This window comes from Prinia subflava, chromosome 1 (genome assembly GCF_021018805.1).
Source record: "Prinia subflava isolate CZ2003 ecotype Zambia chromosome 1, Cam_Psub_1.2, whole genome shotgun sequence".
Taxonomy (NCBI): Eukaryota; Metazoa; Chordata; class Aves; order Passeriformes; family Cisticolidae; genus Prinia; species Prinia subflava.
In genome coordinates this window covers 122199392-122224242 of record NC_086247.1, presented here as the reverse complement: position 1 = coordinate 122224242, position 24851 = coordinate 122199392, and the positions used below count along the sequence as shown (strand labels likewise).

At 41.4% G+C, this 24851-nt stretch overlaps 1 long non-coding RNA gene across 1 annotated transcript; it reads right to left on the bottom strand.

Moving 5' to 3' along the window:
- Nucleotides 1-360: 360 nt before the first annotated feature.
- LOC134563032 (uncharacterized) lies at nucleotides 361-2406 on the bottom strand. Its single transcript, XR_010083305.1, has 3 exons — nucleotides 2164-2406; nucleotides 1254-1483; nucleotides 361-513 (listed from the first exon to the last, which is right to left on the bottom strand). It is a non-coding gene; the product is annotated as an uncharacterized LOC134563032 (long non-coding RNA).
- Between the last annotated feature and the right edge of the window lie 22445 nt (nucleotides 2407-24851).

Genomic DNA, 24851 nt, shown 5'->3' with positions numbered 1-24851 from the left:
GACTTCTAACCTGACCTTGTGGCACAGCAGATTATCAGCTGAGAAACTGCTCTTTTTCAGGTTGATCAGCATGATGGTGTACATGATATGCATATTAATAAGCAACTTATGATAAATGTGTTTTTAAGTACTGTTTAACAAAATAGGTCTAGTAGATATTAAAACCATCAAAAATGTCATTTTTGCCCCCCTAGATTTATGTGATTTATGTGATCCAGGCTCCCAGTCCCTGTTATTCACATACATCCCAAAAGTCTAGAAAATTTAGCATTTGCTTCAGCCAAGCACAGTAAGTTTCCTTCCCAAATACAGAATCTACACCCTGAAATTTAGAATAGCACATTCAAATAGGGTTAAACACTTTCATTTAATCTTTGACATGGGTTTAATTACTGCATGGCTCGATCTCCTGATGCCTTCTCTTCACAATTAGGCTCCAAAGGGAGAAAATCAAGGACAAGAGGAAAGGAAGAGCTGTAGAGGTCACCATGCTCATTATGGGGCATCTCTCATCTGTAAAATAAAGAAAAGAGCCACAACACTGTGCTGCTTCTGTGGCAAAACGCGATGAAGAGGAGGGACATCTGTATCTGATAACACACCTCTTGTAAGGAGGGCAGTGGGCAGCCTGGGTAACCAAACACCCCAAACCTTGAGCACCCCAAAACATGGGAAGAAAAGCCAGATGTTCTGGCCCAGACTGAACCTGCCTGGAGCAAAAGGCAAAACCAGAACTGCCCCTGGAAGTACCCAAGAGCCACTTGCTCCTCTGTGCCCTGGGCTAGCTCTGGCCCTGCATCAGGAACTTGTGACCTGAGCTTCCAGCAGGAGACAAGGATGGCTGGGGATGCCAGCAAACATTGAGCCCGTACCAGAGGGCCTGATAAGCAGCACTCATTGTTTTCTTTGCAGAGGGAGAAAACAGCATTATTCATCTTCTGCACACTCTCAGAGTAACCACATCTGTGCCTTTTGATGTTTAAAAGATGCTGTTATTGAAAAAGTACGTTGCAGACCACAAATTTTTACATTGTCTTCTGCACTTGGGGCTCAATTTCACTTTAACTCTTTTAAAAGCACACTCTTAAACACACTTAGTGACCTTGTACAGATTCCCAGCTGAATTCTTTCTGCACAACACCCAGACCTTACTTGGAATAACATCTCACCCAGAAAAGTAACAACACAAAACAGACATTATTAATATACAAACTATAAATCAGCTGTTAATATGACTATGTTAACTTGCTTACAGTGGAAGAGCAGAGCGTGATCTTTCCTGAAAGCTCAGTCCACTTCCTGATCAGACGTGTCAGCAGCAGAGTCAATGCCACTATAAATCAATTTACTGTAGACCCAAGGTTAAAAGGCTGATTTATGTCTAGCAGTAGAGCAATGGTTACAAAGGCCCTTCTCAGCCCAGAGATTCAGATGAAAACAGCCCCCAGGTTCAGAAATTCTTAATTCCATCCTTAATTAATGCCTGTGATTAAAAATAAAAAGCACACACAGTTTAAGCAAATGTTGTTTGACCCACAGGACTACAAGTGTACAAACACAATCCTTGAGTGCTTATTCTCACAAGCTCAACAAATGTTATTACCCAGTGATTAAGCAATTGTTCAGTATGGTTTAAAAATTATTTTGCTAACAAAACAACAATAAAATTTATCTAAATCCTTCTTAAGGTTTTGATGTAAGTCGACATTATTTGCACTCAAATAGTCTTAGATCAGATGAAAATCAGAAACCTTAAAAATGGCCCAGAACTCAGCATTCTTAGATTTAGGAGAAAAAGGGAAAGAGAATAGTTTGACAAGTTCCTTCCACTGTTTTTCAATCTCACAAGCTTTATCTGCTTAAAAAAAAAAAAATTGTACAGTGAAAAATAAAATACTGGAACAGCTTTGCTAAGAGGATTCCATTCTGAATTTGACAAAATAATTTTGATGTTATTTCAGAAAAGCCCTTACATAAAATGAGTGCTTTTCTGACTTCTGCCTTTAGGCTTTTCCTCAGCTTTCTGCCACACCCTGATGTCTCTGCCACACACCAGCAGCCACCTTTGCCTGGCTCCAGCCTTCCCTGTGCTGCAGAGCCCCACTGCCCATCCCCACAAAAAGGACTTCCAAGCACTGCCAGCAATCCCTGGCAGCTGCCTACCTGCTGACACAGTGCTCCTCTGGGCTGATGCTCCTCCAAGCAATCCCAGAGACCTGTGTGCTCACTCAGGAAAGCAGCTGCATGCCCTCATGATCAACACTGGCACCTGCTGAGCAGCAGCTTTGCCATGTGTCCCATGGATTTAAGCTAGCATCAAATAATATCAGGCCCGTTCAGTTAAGAAGTAATACATTCACAGCATCAGCAGGAGCCAAATGAATTATTTCCAAGTTTTCTTGTGACTGAAGCAAATAGCTTTCTATTGTGCCAATGTTACAGTCGTAACCCAGAAAGCAATTATTTTAGTATCAAAGCCCAGCATCATACGTATGTATCTTTAATGGAGAAAGCAAGTCACTACAAATCGGTAGGATACTGGTGGAAGACAGGCTCTGCAGGCAGGAGGGAATGTTGCTCCAAGCAGCCATATCCCCGCCTCCCCCCAGTAAGCTGTATTAACTGCTCCAACACCTCCTCACAACAGATAATAACCCCACTAACAAGCACCTGACTCAGCCTGCCTATCTGTTAAAAGTGTCACTGACACTCGAGTGGGAGTTCTGCTTAATGCTCCTCTCCCCATGAGGTGAGGTAGCTCAGCACAAATTGACAGCTCTCTCCCCTGTTGCAGCCTTCCTACCTCCTCCTTTTCCATGTCCTACAGCAGACTTGGGGTTTCTGCCACTCTCCCTCGAGGTGCTGGAAGGATATGGTCCCATTCCTGGGGGATTGGGAAGCCCTTTCATATTTGGCAATGGAAAAGGGCATTGAAGATTTATTTGTCATGGAAAAGGGCATCAAAGCTTTTAAACTGACATTGGACTTAAATTCTCAAATGCTTTCAATATGTCAGTCAAAGACATGAGATGGGTAGCAGGATACTTCAGACTCACTCCTCGAGAAGAAGCAGAGGGAGCATTCAGCTGCACCTTTTCCAGGGTTATCTTTCCCTGGAACAGCAGGTTCTGCCCTCAGGGCTTTGGTTAGCAGTAGTGCCTGGCTCAGGAACCATGAGTGCAGTGGACCAGTGAAAGACTGTGATAAACAGTACTGGGTGGGCAAAATAAGGTAGGAACCAACTGGATTTTTAATCTATCGATATTAGTTCTGCCAGCTAACATAAATTTAAAGAAACAAAACAGCAGTCAGAGGGAAACACCTGCAGCTCTTTGAGATCCCCTCAGCTTTGAACTTCTAACTTCTTTGTTTCTCTTAAGCAATTAAGTTTAAATTACGCAGTTAATAATGTGCTGACAGGTTTTTTTAACATGCTTCCCAAGCAAATGTTACCCATGCGCCTGTGATAAGACCACAGCTCAGAAAGGGCACTTAAAAGATGACTCTGAAATTTGTTGTCACATTAAAGAGATAAAAAGCCTTTTCTTTGCCACAGGGATGGGGAAAAGCAAAGGATTTGAATCAGATTAGCCTGCCGGGTACCTAAGAAAGATAAGGGCATGCAGAGTGTATTGACCACATACTGTTCTTGCAGGGGGTTGATAGGAACATATGTGAAGACTTGATGGTGTTGGAAGGATCTGAAAACCCCACCAGCAAAATTTCTTTTGGCTGCGCAGTTTGAACCTGGTTCAGTCCCCCTGCTCCTGTGATCTCCACTACCACACCTGTGCAACCAGTGCTAGATTTCCCTCATGAAAGCAGAAGTTATACATAATCTGCCTCCTGGAAATGTTCTTCTCAGCAGTCCTTCTCTTCCCTTGAGTCTTCCCTAAATCCTGCTGTTCTTTCTCTGTGGTGGTTAATCCCCCAGATAATTCTGCATGTGATTAAGAGATGCCTGGGAATAGAAAACTTTCTCTGGCAGGAAAAGGGAGAGGAAAACAGAAGTTAAAGCTCACTTTAAAATGTTGAGTTGGCTATTTTTTATGTCTGGGTGGTAAGTCCACTGAGACAGCATCAAACTGCATATTTCTTAACCAGTAGCTAGCACCAAAGCCTTGGCTCCATTCCCCTTAGACCTGGGAGCTTTGTGGAGCAGAAATCTTCTCCCATGAGACTCCACTTCCCAGGAAGGTTTATTTCCCCATAGCTGAGATCTGAGACCACATGCCTGGAAGCAGAGAAGGGAGCCTTCCCCTTCATCTTAACCCTTCGTACCACATAGGCCACCAACTTACCAATGTCCCTGACCTGCTGTGCTTGCCCCAGCTGCACACTGCACTTTCCAGGGCAGTAGAAAGGCCCTGGGAACATTTCATGAACATTTCAAGGGCCATGTGCTGTGTGTTTACAGATTTGAACATCCTCACTGTCTCACATAAAGCAAAAGCTAAAACAGGCCCCAGATGCAGCAAATGCTGTATCTTGTCCTATCACAAACTCCACAGGGCCCATGAAGTCAAGATCAGACCCACTCACTGACACTTCCCCACCCTGGATACCTATGCATGAACAAAAGTCACTCAGCCTTCTGCCTGCATTGAATCCCCTGGTTTATTTTAAATCTGTCTTTGAATTAACATGACACATCCGCAAATGCAAAAACTCAAGTTACTCTGTTGAGGATTTAAAGAGGGCAAATAGGGCACAGCTATAAATGGGAGTGAAGATTGCTAGCAGAAAGGACTTTTTAAATCCACAGACTGATGTCCTTTCTATAACTTCTATTTTTGAAATGCATGCAAGCATTGAAGATAAAGCTAGCATCACACACAGTCACAAACTAAAACTGGCCCAAAGCCACAAAAAATGGATGCAGAGAAATGCAGGGTTACATTCCTGCATGGCTGTTTCTCCTCCCCAGTGTGAAGGAGCCACCACTGCCTCTGCCACCTTCGCCCACCAGTGAGAGACAATGAGTGAATGGCTTCTGCTTTTTCTCGACCTTCAGATCTAGGAGAGCTCCCTGTGGCCCTGAGTGACAGTGGCAGACACTTCTCTGCCCCATGGCTCCACCATTTGCTAGACACTGAGTTTCACATTCCTGCCTTTGGGTTTATGCCTTCTGGCCTGGCAGATTTAACCCCGATGCGCTGGAAAGTTTGTGTTGCATCATTCCTGCAGGCCCTGGGCCAGGGCAAATTCATGGGGGAAGCAGAAGATTTTCCATAGGAAAACCCCTACAAGCAGATTTTGGGAAGAGAGCCAGGCTCAGATGTACATTTATGTTCCTGAGCTGAGAATCAAGGGAAACTCCAAGTGCTGTAAGAACAGCATTTGCAGGGTGAGCATGATGCACCTCATGCTGTACATGGCAAAGGGCTTAACTGCTTGAAAACTTGTCTTCCTTTTCCCCCTGGCAAAACTAATGCCTACAATTAGAAAAATGTCATTTCCTACAGCTCCAGACCATATGGCTGTGTTAGTATTACTGGGATTAAGGACTTCCAGTTGTGGAATCCAGCACTGCAGGCAGCTCTGAGATGAGAATTTTTCCCAGGAGAGGAGAGATTTCTCTACTCAGCCTCAGAGCTGTGAACAAGATGAGCTGGCTATGCCACAGATTATTCATCCAGAGCAGGCCAAGCTTCTTGGGAAGCTGAGAAAACTCCTCTCTCTGTACACAAGAGGAAATGCAAAAAGAATTTGGCCTGCTTAGAGAAGATGGTGTTTGTCTCTCACTCCTTTGATGCTGCTATTCCCAAATTTTAGGCTAACCACAAAAACCTGCACTTTTTTTGCAAAGTCTCTTTTCATGTATTGGAATCAATTCTCACCAACACACCTCAAAATCTCCTAGAAATATAAATTTCTGGCAAGAAGAAAAATCAAGCCACACAGTCTGAATACAGTCAAGTCAGCATTAAGAGAAAAAATTGCTAATTAGGTGAAACAGAAGTATCTCAGCCTGGCAGTGCAGAGAGCCAAAACTAATGAAGCACCAATGTTGCATCTTGGGTGATCAATCTCTGTAACTTTTCATTCTTTGTTCTACATTTAAATATTTTAATATTAATTTATTCTAATGCCATCTCAAGTGAATAATGAATTATATCGGAATTGTGGTTTATTAAAAAAACCTCCAACAACAAAAAAAGTCAGAATCTTGTAGATCAGCCTGTCCTGCTTATTAAAACCCAGAACACCTATTTTAAGCAGGAAATCTGCCTATAATGGACTCCCAAGAGGGTATTCAGCCGGCTACAAGAGTTTTATGTTTACCTTGAAAGCAGCCATCAGTATAGGCTTAATGATGTCTAAAAGCATCTCCAAACCCCGTGGTTATAGGCTAAATAACTTCTATAGTCTAAAATAAATCCAATTGTAAATGCTCTAGTAAGAACAAGAGTGCAATAAATAACAATTAACATGCAGGCAAAGTGCAGCAAAATATAGACAGGGTAGGATATTCCTGAAGGTCCCTGTACAATATTTTTCTTACTGCAACAGTTTTTCTAAATTCTGTTCTTCTAAAATAGAATAAGTGTTTCCCAGGGTTTCTACAGGAGTGAGTTCCAAAGCTTAAAAAAAAAAATTAAAGCAAACATATCCTGAACTGGTTTTTTGCGTTTTCTAAGGCAGTCAGAAAATGTCAACCAGGTCACATTTGACCCCCAAATTGTCAAAATGATGAATTTTAATCAGTTTATCAAAGCATAAGGAAAAAAAATAGTATTTTCCTTTTTCAGTCCTTATCTTTTAAACCTTTAAAAAACCAATCCCAGATCTAAGCAATTTCACCTTCTACATAAGAAAGGGAAAATAAAACCTATTTGTGTGCCTACCTGAAATAATCTCTCAGCTGCATCCACCAGCCTAAGAAAATTATTCCTCCCTTCAAAGTCTTCATTTTTGTCAATGTCAGCAGTGTCTCCAGTCTTCACAGGAATATTTGCCTGATCTTTATTCAGCATTTTATATGCTACAATTATTTTTTTCTATTTTTCTTCCCAACAACAAGTAATGAAAAACAATTTTAAGGAGAAGGAGGGAGTGACAGGAGGTAAGATGTTCAGAAAAGGGGAAATCCACCTGAATTTAGTTGTCCTGTGAGGTAGCAAGCTCTGTGGGCTGGCTCCTTGTACAAGAACTTAGGGAACCTGCATTCAGATGTTTCTTAAAATGTCAGTTCAGTGCATGAAGTTCCCATAAAATTTTTTAGGGTTTTTTTTTAGTCTTTTTTAGTTGCTGGGTTTTGGTGGGTTTTTTTTAAATTTGATTTCCCATCATCCTGGCATAAGTATTTCCAGCCTTGTGGCCAGACTGTTGATGCTGAGTCTACTAATCTCATCCATGAATCTGTGACAGCTCCTTCCAACAAGTGTGTAGCATTTGGCAGAAAGAAGAAAATGAAGTCCAGGAAATCATCTTCGTTTATGAACTGCTGCCTCCTTAAGGGAAGAGTTGTTTCTGTTTTCTCCTTCCATCGTGTCTGCAATGGAAGCCTGCACACTGTCCTGCTATGCCAGCCTGCTTGCATGACTACAGTGTTACACAAATCCTACGTTTTGGATGAGGCCACAGGAAATGTTGGATTGCCTTGTGGCTGTAGCTGCTGACTGTACTGTGAGGCTGACAGATTTCAACACAGCCACCGCTCAGCTTCTTTAACGCCAAAATAATAGAGGCAGGTTCCAAACCTGAGTAATTCAGCCAAAGCACCATCCTTCATTACTGTTCTGAAAAGTGAGGCAGGCAAGCCAGGAAATTGAACCAAGGTGCAGGGGGGTGAAGTCTGTCCATCTTTTCCTGGATGCAGCTGAAGCAGCAACACCTGAAAAAATCCGTATTCAGTGGTGCAACCAGAACTACCCAACAGAACAGAATATCATAAATAGTCAGTACATAGATGGCTGGGGCCTTACTACTGCGACTCTGCTGCTGCAGGGATCAAAACATTCTGAAATGGATCAAATGAATAATTAATAACCATTGCCTGTACCCCACCAGCATGAAATTGCTCATTTAATTCTAATCAAAGTTAAGTCTTGGTTTTCCAAAACTAGACTTTCTATTAATTTTACTGCAAAATGCTCATGTTCCTAAGATCCAATGCTATTTACAGTTTGGTTTTCATGACATCCTGAAAGGGTTTGTTCTCTTCATTGCTTGCCTCACAGAGGTGAATTACACAGCAGTAGCAATCTGCAGGATGCCCAAGCACACACGTGGCAGTCAGAAATCCAAGAGCTGCTGAGCAACTTGTTGTAGCAGTACATCCATCTAAGACTGCAAGGACAGCACGTCAGCAGAAGCCATTGGGGGACATACATGAGACCAGAAAGCAAAATGGGGATGTATAGCTCAGACATAGATTCCCTTCACAAACCATGCTAGTTTTTACCTGTTCTGACACAGTGTTTCCTTTCCTTTATGCACCCTCTTTCTGTAGAGGCAGAATTAGCTACTACTCACAGCTGGACCCTTCCCACCTCTCTGTCTCTCCCCCAGAGTCCCTGGCTGTAACATTCTCTACCACCAGCAAAACAAGGTTAGATGCAACTCTCCAGAACCCATCAAAGAAACAAAAACTCAGCCAGAAGAAAGCAAAGCAAGCCATGAACCTGCAATTTACTCCAGAAGAAGTCTCTATGGACATGCCTGGATTATTTTAATAGCTTTGTTGGCTAAAACAGAGTTCACAGTTTGGCAGTTCTGATTTCTGCCTTCCCAGAGGAAGCCCATAGAGACCTTGTTCTCATGTTTTCATTGCCTTTTTTCTTTGATCCAAGGACAGAGGCATGTAGCTGATAAGAAAACTTAAATTCTAATAAATCTGTGAACTTAGTATTTCCTAACATGGCCCTTGAAGTATCTGTCCTGGGAATATGGCAATTTCTATTATATCACAGTGACCATCAGTAACATATCTGACCTAAAAATTAATCTACTCTTAATATTATTATCTCAACATAAAAATGAGTTCTAGCACTAATCACACATCCTTAGAGCTTGTGACCTTTAAGAACTAAATTATTTGAAAGAATATAGAAAAAATGGAGGAAGCAGAAATATCTGCTTTCCCAGCTGAAACAGTCTCCAAGTAATTTGTTATGTGGGGGGCAATTCACAACATAAATAAGAAAACAAATTTAGAAGAATTGAGCACTTCCTTGAAATAACCCAACATCTAACCTTGAGGGTCTATTACAGTAAGGAAATTATGTCAGTGGCAAACACAGGGAGCAAAAACATTGCCAGGATCTGACCAAGGGCCTCATCCCTACCTCAAAGCACTGAAGCAGCATTTCTGAGGGCTGCAGCCTTCCACCTGCATTATCCCCAGGAATCTGACATCCCAGCAGAGGACTGCAGGGGGAAACTGCACTGACTGTGAGAACTTGGGGCAATACTGGTGACATTTTAATGGCTTGACCAACACTGCTGAAAAGTGTTATGTGTTTGTATTCCACCAAAGGCACACAGTACATTATGTGGCACATTAGACTTAAAAGCTCCCAGTGCACGTAATGAATTATGCAGCAGTGTTTATTGTACAATTTTACTAATAAGCCATCCTAGATTTAAATAATAATAATTTTGCATACAAGGCATACAGTGAAAATGAATCATGCATTCCAAGTGCCTGGAGCAAAGCATACCTTCCCTAAGAGGTGGCTTACTGGGAGCAGCTGGTTGAAGGCTTCCAGTTATGCAGAAGAATGAGGACGGGGGAACAACATGCCCCTAGTTCCTCCTGCCATTTCAACCATCCTAGAGCCACCCTTGTGCTGGGAGCTGAGGACTGTAAATATTACAAGGGAGTTATTATGAGGGTAACTTAAGGGCTGTAGCTGGCAGCTGCTGATCATTCTTTCTTGTACATCTACTGCTAAATGTAGCCAGAGATGAGCAGAAGCTGACAAAACAAGTGAGAACTGTGAGCCTGTGAAGTGACAATATATTGATTTGGATTCCATTAATTCAGGGATCACTCAAATATTCCATCAAACCCATCAGAAAGGAAAGCCAGAGTTTTGCAGCACTACTCTATGTGCTTTAGGGTCTTAATGACTTCTGTATTAGTATAATGTAACATTATAATTTGCTACAATTATGTAATTACAGCAATATTACAAAATATTATAATGCATAAAATTAGTATCATAATGTTGCATAATTATAATTTACAATATAATACATGAAACAATTTGTATACTATGCAAAACTACACTATAATGTTACATTCTGGCTTTTCCCGTGCTCCAATTGCAAATTGCCACTTAAAGCATTCACTTAAATGATAAATCCTTATCCACAGCTCCCTTGTGCTTTCCAGCCTACCCTAATTTCTTTTCTATCTTCATCACACAGTTTCTGCCTAATCTGGCTTGCTCCCTGGCCTGTGCTCCACCACAATGTTTTTGCCTTGGCACATGTGGTATTCAAATCTGGTCCTGGTAGATTATAAACCATTTTGAATGAATGCAGAATTGTTCAAGAACGTAATCACAAAGCTCCATAAAAATAAAGCTTCTCCAATACTCGAGGCCTGGCTTTGTCTTTTTCGCTAACTGGAAAATAATTATCTTTTGGAACTATTAGTGGAGCATAGAAACATCCTTTAGTTTGAGTAATAGACTGTAAATTAGCATATCTGCATACTGATTGTTGAGCATATCTGGAACCAATGGATCCGCCACAGTCTGCAGCAGTTGCCTTATAGCTCTATTAATCATGATAGTAATGCAGCCTTGCCCTGGATCACCCAGGGATCTGCAGCCTCCTTTCCAGCTTTGCTGCCTACTTTGCACACTCCTTGCCAATCTTTCAGAGGGAAAAAAATCTTTTCTCTTTTTCAATATTAATCTAGCAATAATAAATAAGTTCATTGTTTGTGCTTTGAAAATTAAAATCCAAATGCATCATCTGTATTACTAATGACTATATATTTTGTTCCAATTTTAGTTACCTTTAAAAATACAGTTATTTCATGTTGTCCCCTAAATTTCAATAGGATTATCTATGTAAATAGGGGAGAAAATCCAAGAGATAGCCAGAAATTTTGTAAGAAATTTTTCATAGATAGTTGAAGGACTTCTTTATGAGAAAATTCACTACTTCTGGAAATTATAATAAAACTCAAAGCTTTGGATACAAAAAATCAGAAATTGGAATTTCCTGCCACATGAAACAAGATTTGTAGCATGGGTGGCTCAATCTTCTCTGGAGTAGAAGCTGCCACCAGAATACACCTGTCATCAAACATGACCAAGGGCTCCAACTCTGATCATAAATGATTCAACATTTAACCAAAGGGCATAGCTGAAAAGACTAACTTTCAACTTATCTCTGTTTAATTTAATTTCTTTTCAATGGCTTTCTATTGGTCTCAGTTAATACAGTCTACTTGGCATTTTTGTGAAGTAAATCTTTCTAGGTTCTTCCCCTCCTCCATCAATTATGGTTTACTCATTGGAAGAGAAAAGAACCAAAAAATCATCCTTTTAAATTAATCCAGAAGGTATCTTTCAACCCCATTAACTCCTCTTCCCTCTATTTATCCATGAAATGTTTGATAAAGTTCAGTCTAGTTTTTGTGACTGGATCACATCACTCAAGGGAAGCCTTTCCAAAAGCTGTTTGTGTTTTGGTGGGGGAGCAGAGCTGCCCTGCCCTCTGTCACTTGGGGAAGCACTGTGCTCGGCTCATCACTTTGGACAACGAGTGCTGACAGATGCACCATTCTGCTTTCTGACCTTAAATACTGTAAAGAACCCAAATTATTAAACACCACCAAACATCCATCCCGTGACAAAATGAACATCCCTGAGGACACGCTTGGCCGAGAGTAACTTAACTCATCAGACACACCGGGAGAACTTGGGCCGCTGCGGTGTGGTGTCAGTAGCGATTAGCAGGAAGATAACTCTGGCGTTATTTACAGATATTTCTGTTTCCATCCCCGTCTCTCCCGGGAGCCGAGCGCTCGCCGCTCCCGGGTCCCGCTGGGGGCAGGCGGAGCGGCCGGGGCGGCGCGGCCCGCGGGCTCCCCCTGCTGCCGCCGCTCGGCGCTGCCCGGTCCGCAGCGGCACCGGTTCCGTGGAGGATGCGGAGGCACAAAAAGCCCTTTTTGACCCGGCCTGAGCTCGCCAACGCTGCAGCGTGAGCATTGCAGACGAGCACAAAGACACGGCTTCACAAACACGCTCTATAACCTGAAAAACAGGTTCGCAAACTGGGAGCGAGAACTAAATTAGCTTCAAGGTATTTAAAACGGAAAAACAACAACAACAAACAAACCCAAACTGGTTTTAGATTGAGGTATTAGAAGTCCTCAAACTGCTAACTGAAGAACAGGTTCTCTGTCAAATGCTGGGGGGCTCTGGCTACAGCAACACAGAGCAAAAACGCCCAAGTCAGGCGACCGTCAAAGCACAATTAAACAAACAAACATTCAGAAACCCACAAAACAAGCCAGTCTTTTAATAAACCCCACAGTTCTGACTACAGAAAATGAGATTTCCTCCCACCACTACAGCGGCTGAACCTCCCCTCTGAATCAGGAGCTGCCAGAGTACACCTGTCACTGAGGACTTTCCTTGAGTCAAACAACCAAACATGGGTGATGCCTGCCAGCCATAAAAGAATTCTAAACTGAGGCATGAGAAATGTACTTCAGGAAATAGCTTCCCAAACAAATAAATGAAAGACTACTCCTCTGACAGCTGCTGGGTTCTTTGGCTGTGGCACCCCACATCAGGGCTGGGAAAAGACAGACAAAGGCTGGAAGTCCAGGTATGGTGGGTCTGGGAAGCAGCTGCCACAGAAAGCCAATGCTGATATGGCTGCTTTCACCTTCTGCACAGGGCTGATGGATACACCATGGATGGCCAAGGTTAAAAGAGAGCCCACAGCCCCAGGAGGAGTGGGGCTGGAAGGACCCTGTCAGGAGATACATGAAGGATTTAATATAAAACTTGCTCTTCTCCATCTCCCTAAGGGTGTCTTTACTGACTACCGTTTTGGGGAAGCTGCAAATCAGCTCTGGGAATATTTTTCCTGCCATAATTACATGCAGCTGCATTTTTAGCCCCTCCATTAAGTACATATTACCTCCTTAAACCCCAAGAGTCTTTTAAACAGATTATTATAAGAGCTTTTTTTTCATCCTTTATTTTTTTCTTTAATTAGCTGTTATTCACACAAATTAGGCTAATACCAAATGAAAAAATATTTTCATGGAATTCACCACAGGCAGTCTAAAGCATCTTTTCAATACTATTTCTGTGCAACTGGGGCTGTGTTGTCCTTATTCCCAGTTGTTTTATCACCTGTCATATGGGCACAAAATTGGCCTGATGCAACCATGCAGTATTACCACTTCTGCTTTACTGACACCTGAGACACTGCCCAGCCATCCTTGGTAACACCATTGAGTGGCCATGAGAGTCTGCACCATGCCCATAAACTGCTCTAAAGCAAAGGTGTGAAATCAGCCATTTCCCCAGTTCCCTTCCCTGAACTAGGCAAAGCATTTGGTGTGCTGCTGTCACTCCCAAGCCATGAAAGGGTTTGGGTTTTCTGGAGCCAGTAGTTTTCTCTGATGTCAAAATACTTCTTGTTGAAAAGATGCAGTGGTATATATAGATATTGCAGTACAAGATGGGTTGTTTTAGGTGGTTTTCCATAAAACAAGGCCTGGGTGTCATGCTCAGTGTTTTCAGAACTAAGAGATCTCCACTGCAACAGGAGATGGGCAGGAGATCAATGTCACCTTATACCATTCTAACAACTAAAACTACTCCCATAAAAGCTCATATTAAATCTTGACTATGGATTAGGATTTGTATAAAGCTGCACTAAGTATTAGGAAGCCAGTCGCCTCACAAGGGAGCAAATTTTAACAAGCTTTTGACCAAGCCCTTCCTAACAGTACCTGCCACAGTTCAAGGGCAGGGCCAGCAGCTGGGGCTGTAACACCAAAGGCCGAGCCACAGCAGCTGCAGCCAGGTCTGGACTGGGAGAAGAGGGGGAGAAGCCCTTGTACAGCCCCAGCAGGGAGTCAGCATGCACTGGAGCCGCCGCACCGCTGCATCCTGACCATCCCAGCTGGTCACCACTGCATGCAGCTGGGACCTGTGCAACACTGCTAAAGCTCCTGCCAGCCTCAGCTGAATTCCAGAGAGCTGTCCCAGCCCTCAATGTGTGATGGGAACTGCATCTATGGTTAGCAAATAATTGGCTTTGTGTTAGACAACAAGGGGACTGAAACTACTGAACACCTACAATAATCCCAGTGCATAAACAACATACTTTGTAGCTCTGCTTGCAGACTAAAAGAGACAGAATCGGACAAGACTAGCATTTTAACCATGGGAATTTTACAATAACACATTCTATGGTTTTGCTCTCGTATCTCTGTCTACCTCTAGTTTCTTTACCACCTCACAATATCTTTTTTGGTGAACTGGCGTCTCAATTGTTCTGATTTCTGCTCAGCTAGGCTTTATAGAAAAGCCTAGAAACAAGCTTGGCTTACACTGAAATGACTCAGACTCTCCCAATTAACCTTAAAGAGAATTGAGGAGAGCTCTGAAGTAAAGCCTTTTCTGATATCTGGGAACCAAACATGGGAGAAGGGGGCCATGGAAGTGTCAGACAGCTCCTGACCAGACTTAAATTAAAAAAAAAAAAAAAAAAAAGCACATAGAAGGTAGAAGCAGACACCAGCTGCCCTGGAGGAATATAGAAACTTTGTTTGCATTCGCAAGAGTGAAGTTGTGAAGGCCAAAGCTCAGCAAGGTTAGAATAGTAGGAGGTTACACTGGTCAGCAAGAGGGACTTCTGTAAGCACTCTGGCAGCAACAAGGAATCTGAGGAAGACACAGCCCTGTTGTGCAGGAGCCAGGGAACCTAGTGACAAATACAGAGTAGGCGGGAGTGCCCAATACTTTTCTTTCTGGCCTTAGATTGCACCAGAAAGGGCTGCCATCTGGCCTCCCCCTTCCTTGATCCCTCTAACCTACTGTGTGGGAATATGTCAGGAAGGAGCAAGGGAAGGGCTCTCCGCTGGGGAGGGTGAGACACAGGTAAAAACAGCACAAGCAGTGAACTTACCATTGGGGCATGGCCCCACAGCCCCTGAGCAGGAAAAGCAGCAGGTCCCATCCCAGGATGTCAGGCAAAGGCAAGGTAAGAACCCAGATCCAAGACCAAACCAGGAAATCCAAGTAATGACTTGGGACAAAACAGGACTGGAAAAACACCCTACAGTAACATCATGGCTCAGAAAAGGGCTCCTCCCCTTGGGCCTGCATTTAAATATTTTGGTCCCATGGTGATTGCTGTGTGGGTGGAGGTCCCATGTGAGAGTGGGCATAGTCATTGAAGCCCATTAGTGCACTCAGGGCCCTGTTAGAAAGTTATTTCCACAGGTGAGGACAGAGTATTGGAACCAATTAGATAAATGCAAGTTCACAGGACCAGATAGGATGCACTTGAAAATCATGAGGTTTTGATTGTGTGGCCCCTCTCTATCATCTTTGAAAGGCCACTGATAGTGAGAGAGATGCCTGATGTTCAATAAAAACACATCACAGCTATCTCCATCCCAGGGAAATGCAGGCCAAACAGCTTTGTCTTAGGTCCAGAGAAAGCTATGGAGAAAATCCTCCTGGGAATCATTTCAGCCACAAGAAAGTCACAAAGATGACTGAAAGCAACCAGCAGAGATTGTTCAAAGGTAAACCATGTCAAAAACCTTTACGAGGCACAGTGTTTCCTTTGCACAACATAAACCAGTTGAAAGAGACTTTATCTATGTTTTATCTAGGCCAGTTTCCATAGACCGTCCTAGATAATTTTAGTAGACATAACACCAATAATATGGATTAGATGATACACCAGGTAACTCTATCAGTGTGTCCCCTTTAAGGTCTTTTGATGTTTTATTTCTTGTTTAATGTAGAAAATTACTTCTGCCAGTTTCCTTTTTATTGACTTTACCTGAGCAGCAGAGTAGGGAGGGAGGCGTTGTTGGCTGGGGTCAGGTGGAAAGCTTTTGGGAAGAGTCAGTGCTGAGATCTTGGGTTTCATACAGTGTATGTGCCATCAGGATAATCTTTTATTCCAATATAGCCAGGCTCAAGGAGCCTCTCTTTCAATGAAACATAGAAATCAACCTTTTTTATTAACTAAAGACAATAGATTGTCACAGGGGTGCATTCAGTGGGACTATCTTTGGAGTAACAGAGGGGATAGTTTCTTCAGGTTTTATTGCCAAGCAAAGGGAATGAGCCCACCTGGAACACCCTGCAGTGCAGAATTCCTCTTTGTTGTGTGCAGCTTTGCATGAGGTGCTGATGCTTTTCCCTAAGTTTCACTGGTGCATCCCAAACCCAGAACTGAGGAACATAAACAAAGCGTTGGGTCAGTTAATTGTTCTCTTAGAGCCAATGCAGTTCCACATTAGACTTGCAGCAGTTTTAGTGCAGCCACTTGTTAAAAGAGGAGGAAAGAAATGTCTTTGTAAAGTGCATATATGTACATTGAAATTGTACAGCCTCTTTGTTAAAGGAACGGAATCTTCATCCATTAAATAAAATATGATAAATTATGTTAATGTCTATACACTATTTTTCTTATTCAACACTCTTTTTCTTATTCACGTATTAGTATTTAATTTCTTAAGTGTAATTATATATGTTCATTCACAAGTCACATTGTTTTTCAAAATGTAAAGACTACCACTTCTTATCTAAACCTTCAATGTCCTCTAACCCACAGCAAACAGGTTCCTCTGTGTTAATCTTCTTTTATGTTCAGGTGATACTGCTATTAAATTCAGATCATAAATGTGAAAGACAAACTATACTGAAGTAACAAATTATTTAAATATCAAAATGAGAAAATACAGGGGGCTGAAAGTAAAGTCTTACACAGGCTTCTAAATTAGGATCTTATCAAAGAAAATTGTTTCTTGCATCTAGTACTCTGCAGAACAAAACTAATCCAGCTGTATCTAAAACTGAACACACACACACCATTTTAGGCAAAGTTCAAATGTGACTCAAGTGTCACTTGAGTGTTCAAGTGTGACTCGAGGGTTCAAGTGTGACTCGAGGCTCAGTGCTGTGACTGGACCTCTGATTCCTAGATAAACTCTTGTGACTACTCATGTGAGCAATTTTAGCACCAAAATATTCTCCCTCGGATGTCTGTGGCCTCATATCCCTCTGAAAGCTATGCATATCCTTAATATTGTGGGACCATGGCTAAGAGACATTCCCTTTGGCTTCTGCTGTGATTTGGGGACAGCTTCTGTGCTGGCACCAGCACCAACAAAAACTGGAGGTCTCCATAGCCTGGTTGGCTCTGGCTGGATGTCACTTCTCCTGGGGACATCTGCCATCTGCTTCAGCTTCATGAATGTTTAAGACTAGTGTGATTTAAAAGAAGTCCTTGGGGTTTTTCAGTGAGTCCTGGAAAAAATGAAATTGTGATGATGAACATGCCACTGGAGTCATGCTTATTGTACCGTACCACTCTTTCCTCTACAACTTTATGCAAATTCTTCAGTGGGTTTTACTGGGATCTGATGTAGGCTGTTGTTCTTTGATGTTTAGGGAAATTCCCAAATTAAAATTATTCCAGTACCAGTTTCATAATTCCATTAAAAGTTTCATAAAATGCCATTCTTGTCCCTCCCTGAAACCATCCTCGCAATTGCAGAATATGTGGTTACAGTAGAAAGAGGAAATGGTTTGTTAAAATGCATATTTTTAAAAGACATACAAATTATTGTTACAGCTAATTTACACTAATGCAAATATTCTTGTTACATTACATGTTTTATATATTGGTATACATGTAATTAATAAATACAGTACAAGTATAATGCATTAGGTACTCATCTGTTGGCCTGACCCGCTTTCAAGGGATGTGTGTTGGCTTCTGGGAGCCTGGGTCAAGAATGCTGAGAAGTTGCCAAGCCTGATCAAACCCACAGATTGTTACCCACTGTTAATTCCTCACGTGGAAGTTGATGCAGCTGGCAGTGCCTCCCCTTCTAAGACAGGCTGAGAAAGTTGGGGCTGTTCAGCCTGGAGAAAGGGAGTTTGCATGGAGACCTCACAGCAGCTTTCCAGCATCTGAAGGTGTCCTACAGGGAAGCCAGGGAACTGTGTTGATCAGGAACTGTGGTGATAGAACAAGGAATAATGGGTGCAAATTGAAAGAAGACAAATTCAGGTTAAATATTAAGATGAATTTTTCTTCTATGAGGGTGGTGAGGCACTGCAACAGGTTGTCCAGAGAAGTTGTGGATGCCCCAACCCTGGCAGCAGTATCAGTTTGGATAAAGCCTTGAAAAACCTGGTCTGGTGAGAGGTGTGCCTGCCTATGGCAGTGGGGGTTGGGACTAGATGATCTTTAAGGTCCATTTTAACCATTTATATTATTTGACTTTATGATGCAATAAGATCTCTGATTAGAAAATACCTGAAGTGTTTGAAGTGGTAGTGGCCATTCTGCTTCTCTGCTGGTGCTGTGGTCCTGTAGTAGCAGAATTCAGCCAGGATCAGGCACCAGAACAAGGTTCTGCAATCAGCTCTGTGCAGACAGTGCAGACACAGCACACAGGATGCAGGTCAGGCACTGGAAACAGCAGGGGAACAGGATCACAACATCATGACTTTGCCACAAAGGGAAATGTCCTTAGTACCAGCACACACCAAGTCCAGTATCCACATGTGCTTCACATCCATTTCTGGTGCCGTTTTTGCCACTGGTGCCTTTTTGCACTGATGCAGGCAGAGACTGTTCCCTCTAACAAAGGCTGATCTGTCAAAATCATATCTCAGAAGGGCAATTCAAAAAGTCGTAAATTCACCAGACTAGAAAATTTATCTCAATGTATTATACCACTGTTCAAAATAGAGGGAAAAGAACTTTAAAACAATTTTTTGTGATCAAATGTATTCAGACAATTAAAAAGGTATACAGTTTAAGACAACAAAAGTTCTTGGAAAGAAATCAAATTATTAAGAGAGCCTTAGAGGTGGAGTACCCTGTCAAGTCAGTGTGTAACTGCAGCAATTAGATGTGTGACAAAATATTGAGCATTTTTTTTAAATCCTTATAGAATAAGAAATCTAAACAAAACAGCAGGCAGAAATCAGGGGTTTTTTTCCTCCAGTTAACTTGTGGTTTTAGTTCATTATTGCTTTCTTCAACTAACTGCAGCATTCATCACCACATAACTTACTTTCATTTTCTTTTATGAGCATGTTTTTCCTTGCCCCAAGTGAAACAGGATATCCGTCTTTCAGAATTTCTGCCCTACCTTTTGTAATACCATTCACTATTACGTGGTAAGAGCAAAAGCATTTAGCAAATCCTGCTGTGATTAAAGGAAATTTGCAGCTTTACTATTGCAATAGATTTAAGCTTTTGTTGAGCTACAGGATTGACTAATGTGGGACAGTTCCTACTTCCTCTTAACTTGATGTCATCTGTTTAAAAGACGAGCAGCAGAAATAATAACTGTGTTTTGCTGTTTATTTTTCTTCTTAGCCATGACACTGACTTTTGATGGAAAGAGATTTAAAGAACACACAAACCTGTTGGAGGTGCCCCTTTGAATCCCCTGCCATCAGGCAGACTACCCCAATACCAATCATGCGAAGAAAAGGGTCTGTCTTCACCCTGTTATGGTGAATGGGGATTTTCCTTTTAAAATAAATTCAAGACAATTAAGTGTCTGTGTCATGGGTAACAAAAACTAGCTAAAAATCATGAAGAGAGATTGAAAAATAAACTGATTTTGTTAAGATTTTTTAATTTGCATGAAACATGCTACGACAAGAAGAGTATACGTGATCATTTCTTAATAATTTGCTCTCCAAAACTTTAGTTTTACTTTGAAATGAGAGGAGTCACCAGAAGAGAACTATAGGGTTTGTTTGTTCTAGGAAAACACATGATGGTGGGATGGTAATAAGGGAAGAAAAGTGACTCTGCCAAGTGAAAGTTGAATAATTATGACTTTCAGAGCAAGACTGTTTCTGTTTTTACAATTTTCTGTTTCCCAGCTTTTCAGCTTCACTAGATGGCTAAATTTTGGGCTCAAAGAAAGGATGAAAGATCCTGACCAATGAATCAACATCTCTGTCCCTTCATCATGAGACCTTGCAAAGTCTCAGAGTCACCCAAGAGATCTTACACTAAATGGGGAAAATCTTGGCCGACCTGTTCCATAGGGTTAAGATTGGAAATGAAAAAAAAGAGGATATATATATAGAGAGGAATTCGAATAAAAATACCATTTTTTCATATATATGAAAAAGGAAATGAAAACCAATATTACTGCTGTTTTTATAAAAGAGCTGCCAACTGTTTTGAAAGAATTGTCTTTAAAAGGTATTTTGATTCAAGTCAAATCACCTATGTATGTGCCCTTTAAAAATATTTTGTAGAGATGTTATCAAGGTTCATCCACATCAAGACCATGTCTACTTTCTGTGGTATTACATACCACTTTAAAAAGGTAGATTAGAAGTGTGTCAGTGGGCCTGTGTGATGCTGGGTCCTCCTAGGTTTATACATTATGAAGTTGCCTTTATTTGCAGGATATGAGCTGTTTTCTCCAGTGGATTGTCACCCCCTGCACAATCCAGGGTGAGTGTTGCTTAGGGAAGGGAACATCTGCTCAGCCCTCTCACTGTTTGTTCAATAGCTGATACCTCTCTCACCTGTTGCCATTTATGTCTTTCCAGAAATTTTCTACACCTGAAATGGTGAAGAGGTGCTAACCAACATATGATTTTTACCACAGCCTTCTAAAACCTCAGAAGTATTAATTTATATGAAGGAAATTATGGCATTAATGTCATTCCCATGAAAAATTTAAGACAAAGAGGTTTTCCTGGGGCTTTACATAGACTGAACCAAAAAATAGGAACACTTTTCATAAAAGGTTTAATTCTTCTAATTCACTAAAGTTGCCTTATTTGTGAAATCAAATAGACAGCTTCAGCTACACAAATAAATTAATGGTAGAGGAATCAGATCTTTTTCCCATTCCTTCAGATATCACAGTTTCTTCATAAAGATGCTGAATACTGCCATGACTTCAGCTCTAGGTATCTGGAAAATCAAAACCACCCCTCTTGTTTTAGCTTCTAAAGCCTGGCTATTATCAGTGGCCTACAGGGGCTCCATAGATAAGACACTGCCAGTGGTTCACCTTCTTTACTACAGAAGGTAACAAAAGGATCGTGCCTAAATCCTTCCTTATTGGTGATAACCTTGAGGAAAATCTTCCAAGGGAAAAAAGCCTTTGAGGGAAAACAGGAATCAATGTGTCTTTACAAGTTCACCAAACTAAGGTCTTTCATTTATTTTTCATTTTGAACTAAATATGTGTCTCAGTATTAGGTTTAGAGTTCAGTAAGAAGGAGGGTCATTTTGAACATCCTTCTTTAGGTCTTAAACCTTGGATGGCAGCTGCTGTACCCTTAATATGCAGTGTATAAATGGTATCTAAATGATTATAAAATACTTCAGGGAAATTGATGTTTTAAAATGCTCAAAGACTAAGCCTAAATAAGATATTTTTTTTAATTAAAAGAGAATTTTTGAAGAGTGTTTCATTGTTTTTAAAAGGGTCAAGACCATTCCACAGAAGCAAATCAACCTTTGGGGACATCTCTTCCAGTAAAGGTGGTTACAGCACCACAAAACTTTCCAAAGAAGTCCCCTCAGAATTCATTCCAAATCTGCTTCTTCCTTTTTGCATGTAATTTCCAGCAGTGAATAAAGCCCTGAGGATAAATAAACTTAATTGTTTTTACATGCCCCCCATAGCCTCTGCCTTGTGTCAAGTGAGAGTCACTCTGCTGACGCACCTCTGGCCAGCCAGCTCTACAGTAGAGTGGTGGCTCCCCTGCCCTCGTTCTGCTTTCCCTCTCCACTTGGCAGAGATACGAGTGTGGGATTTCACAGGCTTGTCTGCCAACTTTGTAATGAGAGATGTGTCCAACTACTATTGGCTAGTTTCAATTTGTAAGGGCTAAAATAACATTATGTGAAGCTTCAGACAAATACCAGGAAGGAAAAAAACCTTTCTGCTGTTGATTTACTGGAACGCACTATCATCAAGACTTGAAGGGAGGGAATTTGAAAGGAACAAATTGCATGGATTGCACAAGATAATAATTTTACAGTTTGATGAACAAGCCAAATAACGCATGCCCAAATGTAAGAACGTAGGTAACAAGCACCACAATTCAGAGCCGTCACGTCTGTCTTAGACTGATCTTTGCATAACTTCCCAGACTAACTAGCTACTACACTTTCTCAAAAAGCAGCTGAATCCACCCCTTCTCTGTCTGTACTTCCTATGTCATTTCCTTGACAGAGTGTGAACAGAGCTGGTCTAGTAAGAATTTTAGGGATAAGGCTGAAGATCATTACAATATATCTATATTGGCTATTAATATTACAAAAACCCGAAGGAACACACAAAAACTATTTTCAAAATGTGAACTGCAGGTTGCATTTCCTATATATACAATATCATACTTCCTTAACATAGTATATCACCCAGGGTCTTATTCAAGAGTCCTCATAGGATTTTTGTGGTTGTTGGAGCAGAAAGAAGAAGAAAAGGTTTATTAAACAGTGTACAAAGCAAGACTTTGCACAAAGACTATGTGTCAGATGTGTACTTCTTGCTCATCAAAATCAGCAGCCAGAGAATTCCCAAGATATTAAAGCAAATTCATAGAATAAAGACTCTTTTTAAAAACATGCCTGGAAGGTTTTGTAGAAATATTGTGCAAGATACAGAGTAGAAATAACTCACAAATACCTTAAGGTAAGGAAAATGTTTCTATTATTTTGGTTAGCCAGGAGTTCTGCTACTTAAATAAGACTGAAAATTTTCTTTATTCTTAGTGCTTCCTAGGAAGTTATCAATCAGCAGTCAGAGAGGATCTCATGTAAGCTTGATAAAAAGAATCCCTCCTGGCATAGGACTACTGATTAAGTGCTAGAAAAGTAGTAGGAGTTCATGTTGCTATTTTTAAAACCTCCCTCTGTTGATCCAAAAGCCCCACACCATTCCTAAGAAATGAAAAGTGTTCTGAAAAACTGATAAGTGCATTTTTTTAAAAATTTTCCTCCAAGCAGTTTTCCTCTGCCAAAAAATGAGTAATTTTTGAAATGAAGTAACTAATTTGTTATATAGCTTGTTTTTTGCATTGTATCAGAGACCATTTTATGTTCCTTGTACTCCAGATGGTCCTAAAAGGCTACCTAGTATAACCATGGTACAGCTACAGCACTCAGCACCTTGCAGATGCTTTGGTGTTTTCCAGGCCAGGTCTGTAACCCCAAGAATTTCACCTACTGCTGCCTTTTCCAGCCTCCCCTCCCACCCCAGCCCCACTGTCGCCACCTCCTCTAGCTTCTTGTGCTGTTCTCTCAGGCCAGAAGCACTGCAGAGTCCACTTGTGGGAGTATCTCGTGGCTGTCCTCCAGAAAATTCACCTGCCTTTCCAGCAGATGTAGCATCAGCAAGACATTCTGGAGAAAATACACATTTGGTGGGGAAAGGAAACTGAGCTGCTAAACAAGAACCATTTGCCCAGCTCTGTAGCAGAGGAATAAGTTAAACAGTGGAGGCCATACATGAAGATGGCTGCTGGTCTTGGCAGCCTCTCTGCAGGGCACTCTTCCACATAGAAGTTAGTCTTCGGTGCATTTCCTACTCCTTTATTTTGTTCATGAAAGTCAATACAGAATACTGTTAGTACCAAAGAATGACTGCAAATCCCAGCAAAGGGGAAGTCATGATCCTCCATTCCCTGCCCAATGGAAAGACTACATACAGTACTGACATTCTATTCTAGCAGTACTTTTTCAAACATAAGATGTAGAGCAAAGGTCAGACCTTAAATGCAACAAGTTTGATATTTCTATATTGATATATCTATATTGATATAGCTATATCCTGCTATACCTAAGCTTTTGAATTAATCGTTGCAATGCTGAGTTTAGGATAAGCGCTCAGTTAACTCCACAGATTTCCAAGAGGGTTTTGCACGTTCTACTGAATCTCAGTCTACCATGAACATCTTGTCAGAAGATGCTCAAGAGAGCTACTTCCCACAATTACTTCACTCATTACATTTACTACCAAAATCCTGGTGGAATCCTTTTGCTGCCACCTTCAATTTCCAGTAACTTCCATTCCCAGAGCCTGCAAGACAAGACTGACAGGTTTTTACCCTTGCTAAGCAGAGGTCAAAGACAGTCAGTCTGCTCCTCTCCCAGCCAGCCCAGATTAGGATGTGAACATGTAGGTTCTCAGCCCCCACATTTCCCTGTAAAAAGTGCTGAACCCTTCTTTCAGAACTGGCAGCATTCTTAAAGCTGACTAATATTGCAGTCCATGTTGCAAATAGGTTTTATTATCATGTTTTATATTATAATTCTTTTTTCCACAGTCGGCCCAAGAATGATCCTTGTACTATTTTATCTCATAGTAATGGAATAGTTTGGCAATAATATCACTCACCAGCTGTCGATGGGTTTTGGTTTTTCTCCTTCTAAAGAGAGGAGACATTTTTCAATTTGTCCATTTTCTAAAAGCTGTGGAGTTTCATGGGCTTTTGCCAAAAAAGAGGATGAGTCAGGCTTCCAAGACATAGTACATGCAGATCTCCTAGATGCAAATTAAGATGTTCCTGGGAAATAACTCTGACTGCACAGCCTGACATACCCAGTGTATGGCCTGAGCAGAACAGGCATTAGCACATGAATCATGGTGGAACAACAGGGAG